Raw genomic sequence first — 12,210 nt, forward strand, 5'->3', positions numbered from 1 at the left:
GGGTCTGACTTTAGGCTCCCAATGAAAGTGGCTCTCCCAGAGGCTTGTCCTCATGACCACTATGTCCTCATGACCACTGGTCGGTTTGAGTAGCTCTAGTATAGCATCAGACCTTTGTTCAGAATTATCTGTGGGCTACTCCTTAACTTTTCCATCCTCTTCTATGCTGTCCCCTGTATCACAAGACTTGGAAACCTGGGAATTACATTTCCAGGTTAAATTCCACCAGTGAGAAGCATCATGGAAGATTTGGAAGATACTTTAGAAGTCATATTGTTTTTGAGAAATCATGTTGTTTATTTCTCCCCTGGCAGAAGCAGACAGAAGTGTGGCTTCAGCAGATAGGAGGTCCTGCCATGGCCCTTAGCCCCAAAGCACTCGCCATGGCAATATTGCCTAAAATTCACCTACCCCACAGTGGGGGCCATCAGCAGAGGCTTCCTGCAACTACAGCAGCATCCTGCTTTTAAAAAAAATTTTTTTTCAATGTTTATTTATTCTTGAGAGACAGAGACAGAGCAGAGCAGGGGAGGGGCAGAGAGAGAAGGAGAATCTGTAGAACAGAATCTGAAGAACAGAATCTGGGGGCGCCTGGGTGGCGCAGTCGGTTAAGCGTCCGACTTCAGCCAGGTCACGATCTCGCGGTCCGTGAGTTCGAGCCCCGCGTCAGGCTCTGGGCGGATGGCTCAGAGCCTGGAGCCTGTTTCCGATTCTGTGTCTCCCTCTCTCTCTGCCCCTCCCCCGTTCATGCTCTGTCTCTCTCTGTCCCAAAAATAAATAAACGTTGAAAAAAAAAAAATTAAAAAAAAAAAACAAAAAAAAAAAAAACAAAAAAAAACCCAGAATCTGAAGCAGGCTCCAGGCTCTGAGCTGTCAGTACAGAGCCTGACATGGGGCTCGAACCCACGAATCATGAGATCATGACCTCAGGGGAAGTTGAATGCTTAACCGACTAAGCCACCCAGGTGCCCCCAGAATCCCGCTTCTGAAGAGCTGGCAGGAGCCCAGGAGCCACAGCGGCATTCTCCAACCCACATCCACCAGCCCTTCCCACAGATTAACCAGGGCATAAGTCCTGCTGGAAATACTACTGGTGCTGGTTTCTGCCTTTTTAACCAGATCGTGGTCATTACAATTTCAGAGGTTAGGAGACTTTACGAACTAGCCAGAACATTTTTATCTGGACAAGACCTAGAGAGACGCATTTCATTTTTACACCCAAGAGGCAATGACCATTCTGACTTTTGTACAAATCAGTCTCTTGCTTTTCATTATAGTTCTACCTGTGTATCTCTCCCCAAGTCATATACCACCTAGTCTCAAAAACAGAAGGCAAGCACACACGAGCTGTGCAAGGAGAGGGCAGCACTGCCCCCGCTGGACAGAAGCTCCAGGAGTGGGGTGAGGAGAGCACTCTCCCGGGTCCGGGGGCTGACTTCCCCTTCGCTGGGAGCTAACAAGGCCCCTTCTGGGGAAGTGGCAAGCAAGCTCACAAGTGACTCTGGGGAAACACAGGGCTCTCCACAGCTGGGCGCCTGGCAAGGCTGAGGTGTGCACCGGGTACCCAACAGAAGTACGGTCAGAAGGAATGGGCTGCCCTGTACTTTCCACTTCCGAGCCCGCCATGGCCCTCTGGCTCTCAGGGAAAAGCTGAGAACTTCTGGGAGTGATATGTGTGTCTTAAGCAGAGCATGAGGGGAGATACCCTCAGCAGCACACGGTCACAACAAGCCAAGTCCTGGTGAGAATCTGGGCCAAGCTCTCCTGGGTGATCTGTCCTTGGGTTAGGAGAATGGTCCAATGGAAGTGGTGGGGGGAGTCTTGGTGATGACCAGCTGTCTGCCTCTCAGGTCACACTGAGGCAGGACAGCTCAGCTGCCCTCCACATCTGGAGCAGAGCTGCTGTCCCGGGATCATTCCATCATCCTCCGAGGGATTCCCTTGTCCTCTTCCCATATCTCATGTCTTCCTTCTTAGTTTCCTTTTTTCATTTTGGTGGAATACATCCTTCTCGAGTAAAGGAGCCTGGGAGGTAAACTTTTGAGACCTTGAGAAATAAATGACATTATTCCTCACATGTGACTGGGGGTTTAGTTACACATAGAATTCTAGGTCACCAAAAAAATGTTTTCTTCAGAATTGTAAATGTGATGCTCTGTTATCTTGTTCACAGTTTAAGAACTTCAAAGTCACTCTGATACAGGGGACCTTTTTATTTCCTTCTTTGTCTCCCCCTGTGTTCTGAAATATCACAGCAAGGGGTCTTGGGTATTTTCTTACTTAGTGTTGACTTCAGGCTTGTACCTCCTGCCCCTCCATTCTGGGAACTTTCCTTGAATTACTTTTTGGTGGATTTCTTTCTGTGTGTCTGGCCTCTCTTATTTCAGAGGTTGGAGCTACTAGACTAGCCTCTCCTTTCTTATGTTTTTTATTGGGCATCTTATCTTTTTTGCTCTTACTAAATAGGAGATTTAATTTATTCTCCCAACCTGTTTACTACTAAGAGTTTTCATTTCTGCCAATACAATTTAATTTCCAAAAGTTCTTTTATTTATTTATTTTTTGCTTTGGACATATATACTTTTAATACGTATTTTTAAAATTAACTACAGCCCATACTTTATTCATATTTCTTAGTTTTTATCTAATGTTCTTTTTCTGCTGCCCTTTTCCTGACATCACATGACACGTCTCCTTAGGCTTCTCTTGGCTGTGACTGTTTCTCAGATTTTCCTTTTTTTTGTATGATCTTGACATTTTTGTCAAATACCAGTCGTTGGGTATTTTCGAGAATATTCCTCAATTGGGCTTGTCTGATGCTTTTTGCATGGTTAGACTGGGGTAATGTGTTTCAGGAAGGAAGCCCCAGGAGTAAAGTGCCATTCTCATTACTTCATAATGCAGAGGGGGCACGTGCTATCAACATGTCTTGTCACTGTTATGTCAGTTTGGTCACCTACCTCAGGTAGCGCTTGTCACGTACTCTAATTTTTCTCCCTTTCCATACTGAACTCTTTGGAAGGAAGTCATTATACCCGCCCCACACTTAAAACAGTGGGGCGATGTGGCGCCCGGGTGGCTCAGTCAGTTAACCATCTGACACTTGATTTCAGCTGGGGTCACGATCTCACGGTCCATAAGTTTGAGCCCTGCGTCAGGCTCTGCACTGACAGTGTGGAGCTTGCTTGGGATTCTCTCTCTCCCTCTGCCCCTTCCTCACTTGTGCTGTCTTGATAAAGATAGATAGATAATAGATAGATAGATAGATAGATAGATAGATAGATGATAGATAGAAGTTATGCATCACTTCCTTGAGAGGGGATTATTTACATAAATTATTTGGGGTTCAGTACAGGTTTGTTCTCCCCCATTTATTTTTTCATTTATTAAATCATTTATATCCATTAGTATAGGCTCATGGACATGTATTTTATGCTGGGTTATAATACAATACTGTTATTTCGTTTATTGCTCAGATTGTCCCAGCTGTGGCCATTGGGAGCTCTTTCTGTTGGTTCTTGTGTCCCTTTGACATACCCTTCCATGTGTCTGTGTGTGTGTTTGTGTGTGTGTGTGTGTGTGTGTGTGTGTGTGTACTTCGTAAGCACTTCCTTTCTTTTTTTTTTTTAATTTTTAACATTTATTTATTTTTGAGAGACAGAAGGAGACAGAGCATGAGCGGGGAGGGGCAGAGAGAGAGAAGGAGACACAGAATCTGAAGCCGGCTGCAGGCTCTGAGCAAGCTGTCAGCACAGAGTCTGATGCGGGGCTCGAACCCACAAACTGTGAGATCATGACCTGAGCCGATGTCGGATGCTCAACCGACTGAGCCACCCAGGTGCCCCTTCCTTACTTTCTTGTACCACAAGATGCTCTTGTACATCTCCTGCCCCAGCCTGAGAATCAGCAACTGTTGATTTAGGACCCCTGGTTTCTTCTGTTGGAGAATGGCATTAGAAAACAGTTCCTGGGTTCTGGGTGTGCTTTGGCTGCTGCGGTGTCATTGCTTCTAGGCCATCTCAGCTGAGAGAGTAAGGACATATAGGCGTGCTAAATATGTTTTTGATGACTTCAAGGATGTGATACTTTTTCATTCTGTCTGAAGCCGGCAATATATTATTCCTTTCAGAATTTCCTTTTTCACATAGTCTCTGTTTCTTTCAAGATAGTTTTGTTTGGTTATCTTCGTTGGTTTCTGTTTTGACTTTGCCACATGACCTTGGGCTGTCCAGGCAGATTCAAGGTGGTGGGAAATTTCTTGAGTACATGGTGGGGCTTGTTGATGCCAAGATCGACTGCTGGGCAATCTGGAGGGTTTTTTTTATGTTTTAGGGCTGGTCAGACTTCTGAGAAGAGTTTTCCAGTCCCTTGCTGGTGCTCTGGGAGATGCCTGGTAAAAGGGGACGAGATCTAGTCTATTCAGCATTCAGTTATATGGCACCCACGCCCCCTTTCTTATCCCCTGGCTTCTGCCTTTCCCAGCTGTTTCTGCCCTTTCTCCTGCCATGTCTTCACATGAGTCTGACCGCCCAGCCCACAGATGCAAGCCCTGCCTGAGGAGCCCATCAGACTCCTCTTCTGGGGATTTTCAAACTTAATGTGGCACAGAGGGCCTGCCCCTCCTTGGGTGGTGAAAGAGTAGCAGCTGACATGGGGAGGAGGAAGCTGACCCAGAGGAGAAAGGAATGTGATGAAGCGTTTGCCCATAGCTCCCAAGGCTCTGGCCAGGTTCCTAGGCTGTGGTCCCAGGGCCAGCTCCACCCATTGATCTCCCAGGTGCAACAATGCAGGAACCTCCCAATAGTTGTCCCCATTGGGTTCAGTGTGGCTTGGCTTTCTCGAACACACAACCTGAACAGTCTTGGCTTGCATCCCCTGGCACATCGGGTCCTGGTCAGGGATGGGGAGGAGGTGGGGAGGGAATGGGGAAGTAGGAGGAGAGCAGTCAAGGTCGGGGGAGGGGGGAGCAGAGGAGGCCAGCATGAAGACACTCATTGTCCCTGTGTGCAGTCTATTCCCCGAGCTTGGTACTTCTCTCCCGGAGACCTCACAGCAGCTCCATCAGGTGGGGGTCACCACCCATGCCCACTCCCCATGGAACTGAGCCTCAGAGAAGCAACCTCCTGCCCACAAGAGCACAACAGAGTGGAAAGCCCAGTCGGAACCCAGTCAAGGCAAGTCAAGAGTGGATGATGAGATTAGAGCCAAGGAAACCTGTCAGCACTGTGACCCCTGGGCCAGCGTCAGGCCAGGGAGTGGAGCTTGATCTCTTCTTCCGTCCCTCCTGTGTTCTCTTCTCCCCTGTGGGGCAGGGAAGTGGATAGTGTCTGCCAGATGGGTGGTATCAGCTGTGCCATCAAGGAACCAAGTGCAAAGCAGGGAAGGGAGGAGCAGGGAGCAGTGAGGTCTCAGGAAAAAGGAATGGCCAGTGGCCTTCATCTCAGAGGGCACATAGCCAGAGCTGCAAGGCTAAAGGTGACAGGAAAGGGGGAGGTGATAGAAAGCAGGTGGGCAGCTGGGATGCACATTCAATAAGTCCTTCCTCTCCACAGGTGGGTGAGCAGGCCAAGGCCAGAGGTCCCCACCCCAAAAATCAAGTCAGGAACCTCCCTGACTCTTCCTCCTGACTCACCCCTACATCCTACCTCTAGGATGGACAATTCTGCCCCTTTTTTTTTTAATGTTTATTTATTTTTGAGAGAGAGAGAGAGAGAGAGAGCGAGAGAGCAAGAGAGCATGAGAAGGGGAGGCACAGAGGGAAAGGGAGACACAGAATCCAAAGCAGGCTCCAGGCTCTGAGCTGTCAGCACGAAGCCCAATGCGGGGCTCGAACTCATGAACTGTGAGATCATGACCTGAGCCGAAGTCAGATGCTTAACCAACTGAGCCACCCAGGCGCCCCAGGACAATTCTGTCTTTTAAATGGACATCTTTTCCTTACATCAAGTTTTTTAGTATAAATTACATACATGAAAAGTCACCTTCTTTTAGGTGCTCAGTTCTGAAATTTGATAAACATATAGTGATATGACCACTGCCATAATTAAAATAGAATATACCCATCATCTCAAAATATTCCCTCCTGGCCCCTGGTTATCATCCCCCACTTCCTCCACTTGACTTTGGCAACCACTGATCTGATTTTGCTTTTTCCAGAATGTCCTGTAAACAGAATCATAGAGAATGTAGCCTTGTTTGGCTTCTTTCACTTAGCATGATTTTTTTTTTTAATGTCTATTTATTTTTGAGAGAGAGCAAAAGCAGAGGAGGGACAGAGAGAGAGGGGGTCAGAGGATCCGAAGTGGGCTCTGTGGTGAAAGCAGAGAGCCTGATGCAGGGCTCGAACTCACGAACCGTGAGGTCGTGACCTGAGTGGAAGTCAGACACTTAACTGACTGAGCCACCCAAAGGCCAAGCATGATGTTTTTGTATTTATCTATGTTGTGCATTTGTCAGTCAGTCCTTTTTGGTGCCAGGTAATATCCCACTGTATGGATGTACCTCAGTTTATTTACCCATCTGCTGGATTATCTACAGACATAGGCTGTTTCTAGTTTTTGATGGTTTTGAATAAAGTTGCCATAAACATTTACGTACAGCTCTTTGTGTGGACGTGTCTTTATTTTTCTCAGTTCCATATCCAGGAATAGGATTGCTGGGTGATACAACAGGTGTATGTTTAATGTTACCAGAAATTGCCAAACTGTCTTCCAAAGTGGACAAGCCATTTTGTTTTTCCACCAGCGGTGGATGAGGGTTCTGACTGCTCCACATCAGTCATCACCACTTGATATTGTCCGTCTTTTTTATCACAACGGGTGTGTAGTGCTAGCTCACTGTGACTTTAATTTTCATTTCCCTCAAGTCTTGAAGCAGTTTTAAAATCAGTTCTTTCCTTACACCTGGCCCCAGGCCAGGCCTCACCTTCTCCTACACAGGCCTTTGCAACAGCTCCCTAACTGGTCTTGTGAATATAAGCCCCTCATCCTAGAAACTTCATGTGCTCTAGTGATCCTTCCAAAATAAATACCTAATCGCATCATTCACTTCCTTTCTTAACACCCCTCAGCAGCTGCCCTTGACCTCCAGAGATGGAGCCCCTACCCTGCAATGCCTCAAGGGCCAGCAGGTAAGGGATGGTGAAGTCATGGCCAGAGTGGGGTGATAGGGAGTGGTAGGGGATGTGGTGATGTAAGGGCCTCCCCTAAAGGGGCAGCTGCCACTCAGCTCCAGCTGACCACTACCTTCTGGGAATGCAGACCCCATGTTGTCAGAGCTGCTAACTATTCAAGAGAAACTGCCAGTTGAGATTTTTCAAGTGAAAGCTCCCAATTTTCAAATGTTGTCAACTAATAATAAAAAAAAAAAAGCCACAATGGGCTAAACAAGCGTATCAGTGACTTGAAGTAAGTCCATGGGACTGTGGTCAGCAGTACCCATCCACCTCAAGGCCATATTTCCCCATCGCCAACAAGACCAGGTGACCCTTGATTTCCTGAACATAGCATGCAGGTCCTGACTTCTGAATCTTTGGGTCCCAGTGCCCTTTCTGCCTAAACCATTGGCCTAACACATTCTTGCTAGCCTTATAGCCTCGGCTCAGGCTTCCTCTTATCCAGAGGTCTTCCTCAACTATTCCTCTCCAGCTAGCAGGCTAGGTCAGCTGTCAGTCAGGCTCATGTGTATACCCCCCCCCACCCCCCACATGCCCCCGCTTCTCATCTCCCTTGGTCTCCACCAAAATTCTGTGCACTCTTCAAAGCATGGACTAGACCCTTCCCTACCTTGTCACCTCAGCTTTGTGTCTGTAAGTGTTCGCTGTTATTTCATAAACCAGAAAAGGCAGAATCCTTTTAGAAAACTCAGCACGAAATATGTATAGGTGTGTATGTGTGCGCAGTGATTTTTGGTACTCACTTTTCATGGGATGACTGTTGTAAACTTGACTGGCGAGTGCAGGAATGGGTGCCCCTTCCTAATCCAAGGGGAAGCACCCACTAGTGCTCCTTAGTGAAGCCACAGCTCTGACAGCCAGGCTTTACTAGCCTCCCATAATCCTTGATGATGGCAATTTTTGGCTCCCTGTTTTCTCCTGTGCACCTGGAGCAGGTGGCAGATGAGGCTGATGTGAGGACCAGTGTGGGCAGGAACCCACCAGGGGGCCCTCCTCAACGCAGATCACATTCAGGAGCTACAATTTCAAGCAAGGATGGGCCATACTCAATTTTAGAAAACTCCCTCTGGTGGCCAAGGTAGGGGGTGGCCTAACGAAGGACACGATGCCTGGATCCCTTCCTCTACCCTCCTCCTCTGAGGCCCTGGTGCCCTCAGCCGGCCCTGCATCACTGGCTTTCCATCCTCCCCAAATTCTGCCGCCACCCTCCATGCCTCCCAGCCCCTTGACCTCCCCCTCGTTAGGATCCTGCTCCTTCCTCCCAATTTGGCCCCTGCCCTGATCACCCGCTGGGCTCTGGCATGCTGGGCTCCTGCATCCTGCGAAAGCTGCTCCTCCTCCACAGTCCCCCCTCTCCCTGTCCTCAAAGTGTGCACCTCCCCCCACCCTATCCACGGACCTCTGATCTTTTTTCAGTATGTCCAGACTCCCTCCCTCCCTTCCAGCTTTGCTTATTCAAACGCAAATCTGGCAACACGAAATATCCTGGTCTCTCCCATCGTTTCATATGACCCCAGGCCTGCTGGAACCCGACCGAGGGGCCAGAGGGCTGCAGGAGTTGGCTCAAAAGAAGGTCGGTGTCAAGGGACCCCAGGACCTAGGGGACCCTCAGCACTGCATTCCCTTCTCCCCATTTACGACCTTGCCTTTCTCTGAGCCAGAGGTTTGACCCCTGGCCCGAATACGGCAGCCTTTCCCCTCCTCCCTTCTGTCACGGACCCGCCGGGGGCACTAGTCTGCACGTGGCCATCTCCTCGCACTCCGCCCTCCCCACCACCCGATTTCTAGCCGTTAGCAAGCCGCAGAGTCCAAGACCCCTGCCTCTCCTTCCCGCTCCCCCGCCGCGTCGGTCTCCTCGTCCTTCCACGGGCCACACCGTGCCGGGTTCCTGGACGCCGGACGCCGACACCCCGGTCTCCCCTCGTCCTCGCCCGGGACTCTCCCCCAGACAGGCCGGCCCGTTCCCCTACAGGCCGCCTCGCCGCTGCCACCTTGCACCTGCAGCCCAGAGGGCCCGGCTCTCCTGCCGCCGGTCGGCCCTCTCCACCGCTTCCTGGCTCCGCGTCGGGCCTCTGCTTCGAGGTCCCCGTGGGGGGATGGAGGATCAGCGCGCGTACTGAGCCGGACCTGCGTCCCCAGCCCCGGGCGTGCTCCGCACAAGCCGGAGGAGCTGGGCGGCTGAGGGACACCGAGCCCCATCGAACCCCGCACGGTTATCCCGGCTCCGCCCGCCCCGCCCGTCACGACCCGCCCCCCGGCGCGATTGGCCGCGCCTGCCCGGCTCTCCGGACGCTGATTGGTCGGCGTGAAGGTCGTTCAGGCTGAGCGCCGCGGCGGCGGTGGCGGCGGCGGAGGAGGAGAAGGGAGCCGGACCGGAAGGGTCGAAGCGCCCCGGCGCCCCTCACACCCACTGCAGCGGCGGCGGCGGCGGCGGGGCGGAGCGGAGCGGGGCGGGGCGGCCGGCCGAGCCCGGGGCAACGGAGCCGCGAGCCGCCAGTGCGCAGCGCCGCCAGTCCGCCCGCCCGCCCGCCCTCTCCCCCTGGCGCGGCGGCTGGGAGGCGAGGTGAGCAGGGCGGGCGGGCGGGCGAGGCCTGGCGGGGGCTGCTCGAGCGGGGCCCCGCCGGGGAGGGGCGGCAGGAGGGCCGCGCGGCCGCGGTCTGCAGGGCCAGGGGGCGCGGGGTCGCCGGGCTGGGGGCTACGGAGTGGGCCGGACTCTGTGGGGCGCAGACGGCCCCGGCCGCCGCCCCTGCCCTCCGGGCTGCCGCAGTCGCCTCCTCCCGCCCGGCTGTCAGCCGCCAGGGGCTTGCGGGCCCCGCTCCCTGGCCTGGCCCTGGCAGACGTGTCGTGGGGGATCTGTGGACGCCACCCCTCCAGATTGGGGGGCACGCAGTTGCATACCCGCGTCGGGATGTTAAGGATCCCGGAGTCTGGTTTCCGCGACCTTGGCCAAGGCACTGACCCTCTGTTTTCCCCCAGGGAAAGTGGGGAAATGTCTACCCTTTTGGACAGGATTGTTGTCAGGCTATGTGAATGTGTGTGAAAGTGCCTGGGCACGAGCCCAGGTTGATAGGTGGAAAATTGGGTGGGATACTGCCCATGCTGATATGAGTAGGGCACGAACCCCCTCCCCATCCACGCAGAGACCCCCATCCCCATGCTTCTCCAGTGCCTAGTCATTGCACATTCAGTGCCTAGCAGTGCCAGAGCGGCCCTGCCCACCTCCCCTACCACTCCCACCACCCAGAGCTCTGCTCTCCTGTCCCACCCATCTTCTCACCGCGCAGCCCCGTTTGCCTCAGGACCTTTGCACTTTCGTTTCCAATGCTTGGAGCTGTGTCCAGCGGCTTTGCACAGCTGGCTCCTTCTGGTCTTTCCTCTGGTCAGATGTGTCTTTTTCTACAAGGCCTTCCTTGACTACTCTTTTTCTCCCCTTAGTCATTCTATCTCATTAATTTAATTTTCTTCTTAGTGTTCACTCTGGTTTGAAACGATTCTATTTATTTGTTTACTTTGTTTCCTCTACAAGGAAGTAGCTTTATGAAAACAGGTAGTTGTCGGATTTGTCCACTGCTTGGTCCCCAGTACTTAGAAAGCACACAGTAAGTACTCAGTGATATCAGTTCGATGAATGAATGAATGACCCTATCTGCTGTTGCTTCTGTTTTGTCAGTTTATTGAATGACTTCTAACTAACTTGTGAAACCTGTAAGCAGATGGAAGCTTGTTCTCATTTAAAAGTCCTTGACCCCTTTATTTGGTAAGTGTCAGAACAAGCTGTAATATAAATTTTGACATTTTTGTAATATTTTAGCTCTCATTTCCTTCTACACATCCAGGAGGCATTTGCTGAATTCTACATTATCTAGGTCAGGCTTTCTGCTCGGCCTTGGGGACACAAAGGCAATAGCAACAGGGTCCCTTCCTCCTGAGAGTCCCAGTAGAGGAGGCAGACATGCAGACAGGTTAGTGCCAGGACAGTGTGATGATGCTTGTTGTAGTGGAGGTGCTGTGCCATGGCATGGAAAGGTGGAGGTGACAGGTGGCGCTGGAGTTGGGCCATGAAGGATTGTGAGAAATTTGCCAGGCAGGGAGAGGCACCGAAAGGGAAAGGGCAGGGTGAAGGAAGGACATCAGCCCAGTGTGGGGTCAGGAATCAGCCTGCAGGGCCAGGTGTAAAAGAGCATGGAGTGGTGGGGACCCTGGAAAACCAAACCTCACCCAGCAATTTTAAAAAAGAGGTCAGAACTCTACATTGCATTTCTGCTCTCCTGATTTTTAAACGCTGGCAATTAATTATTAGCTGTAATAATTAATGCTCTGAACCATGTAAAATTCATTTAGTTCGGTTGCAGGATTGTCGATCTCCAGGGCAGGTTACGTAGGAGGCAACAGCTGCAGTGAGCTGGAAACGTAGCCCCAGGCCAGCGAAGCTAGGCCCTGTTTGTCCATGTACTTCCACTTAATTTTCACTGGAGTCCTGTAAGTGGCAGCTGTGACACCCGTTTCTCCAGAGGAGTACATGGAGGCTCACAGAGTTCCAGCAGTCAGCTTCAAGGCAGGTAGCTGGAAAGTGAAATTTGAACCCAGGTCTCCCCCAGCTAAGCGTCCTTTCCTGGGTTCCTCAACTCTGATGATTCTTTTGGCTTTTAATTTGTTCTGAAAGCAAAACATCCAATCTAGAAGTTTTCCTTCACTTAACCCTTTTTTTTTCTTTCAAAAGGATCCTGTGGGGTTAAAAAGAATCCTATTGTGGCATAGTCTTCTCTGGAGAGCTTTGATTTTCCTAAGGATTTAATTTTGGGGATGCCAGGACAGATGAAAATGTGTTTCAAATAAGTGTTAGAGGGCATATTCAATTTGTCGATTTAAAATAAAGAGTTCTGGGGCGCCTGGGTGGCGCAGTCGGTTAAGTGTCCGACTTCAGCCAGGTCACGATCTCGCGGTCCGTGAGTTCGAGCCCCGCGTCGGGCTCTGGGCTGATGGCTCAGAGCCTGGAGCCTGTTTCCGATTCTGTGTCTCCCTCTCTCTCTGCCCCT

General features: G+C 51.1%; 1 protein-coding gene and 1 long non-coding RNA gene across 7 annotated transcripts in view; one reads left to right on the top strand and one right to left on the bottom strand.

Annotated features, from left to right (window-relative positions):
* Window positions 1-3,367: 3,367 nt before the first annotated feature.
* LOC123601390 lies at window positions 3,368-9,415 on the bottom strand. 4 transcript variants are annotated; one of them, XR_006714089.1, is made up of 3 exons: window positions 9,173-9,415; window positions 7,918-8,100; window positions 3,368-4,390 (listed from the first exon to the last, which is right to left on the bottom strand). It is a non-coding gene; the product is annotated as an uncharacterized LOC123601390 (long non-coding RNA). The 4 variants fall into 4 exon arrangements; XR_006714090.1 differs by having other exon boundaries at window positions 9,166-9,415; XR_006714081.1 differs by having other exon boundaries at window positions 7,918-8,191; window positions 9,166-9,415.
* An 86-nt stretch (window positions 9,416-9,501) lies between these two features.
* MAPK9 (mitogen-activated protein kinase 9) overlaps window positions 9,502-12,210 on the top strand; it is a 59,654-nt gene continuing 56,945 nt past the window's right edge. For 2 of the 3 annotated variants that reach the window (XM_045484533.1, XM_045484544.1), the window contains exon 1: window positions 9,502-9,737. The gene's annotated coding sequence lies outside the window, so the exon portion shown is untranslated. The remainder of the gene's footprint in view (window positions 9,738-12,210) is intronic. The other variant, XM_045484524.1, reaches the window with a different exon arrangement.

The sequence above is a fragment of the Leopardus geoffroyi genome, chromosome A1, assembly GCF_018350155.1.
Source record: "Leopardus geoffroyi isolate Oge1 chromosome A1, O.geoffroyi_Oge1_pat1.0, whole genome shotgun sequence".
Taxonomy (NCBI): Eukaryota; Metazoa; Chordata; class Mammalia; order Carnivora; family Felidae; genus Leopardus; species Leopardus geoffroyi.